Below are 498 nucleotides of genomic sequence, written 5' to 3' on the forward strand. Positions count from 1 at the left end.
ATCAAACTCGATTCTTAAAGAGATAAAATGACGAAGAAGAAGAAGAAGAAGAAGAAAAAGAATAAGAAGAAGAAAAGGAAGAAGAAATGGAGGAAGGAATAAAGAAAAATGAATTTATCCTGAACGAAAATCACTGTGCATACAGGTGCTTTCTTTGGGTGAATTCGAAGGTGCGAAGAATCGAACCGTTCGAATATCCAAATGTCTCTTTGGCAGCTGTGTTACCCCTCCGTGTCGCAGTTCTTAAGCTTTTTCTTCTCTTCGACAATACGCCCAGTCTGCCTCGGAAAATTTCTTTCTTTCTTTCTTTATTCTTTTCTCTTTTTTTTTTTTTTCTTTTTCTTTCTTTCCTTTCGTACTTTCCTTTTCTCATGCACGATGTTCTCCTGTTCACAAAGTGCGTGTCGGATTTCGATGGGTATTGTGCATCGGAGCGAGTCGAGCGCGAGTTATTTTGACGGATAGCACACACCCTTATTCGATTGTCTTCTAAGACCA

Source organism: Vespa mandarinia, chromosome 8 (genome assembly GCF_050613455.1).
Source record: "Vespa mandarinia isolate Hongniang chromosome 8, ASM5061345v1, whole genome shotgun sequence".
NCBI lineage: Eukaryota > Metazoa > Arthropoda > Insecta > Hymenoptera > Vespidae > Vespa > Vespa mandarinia.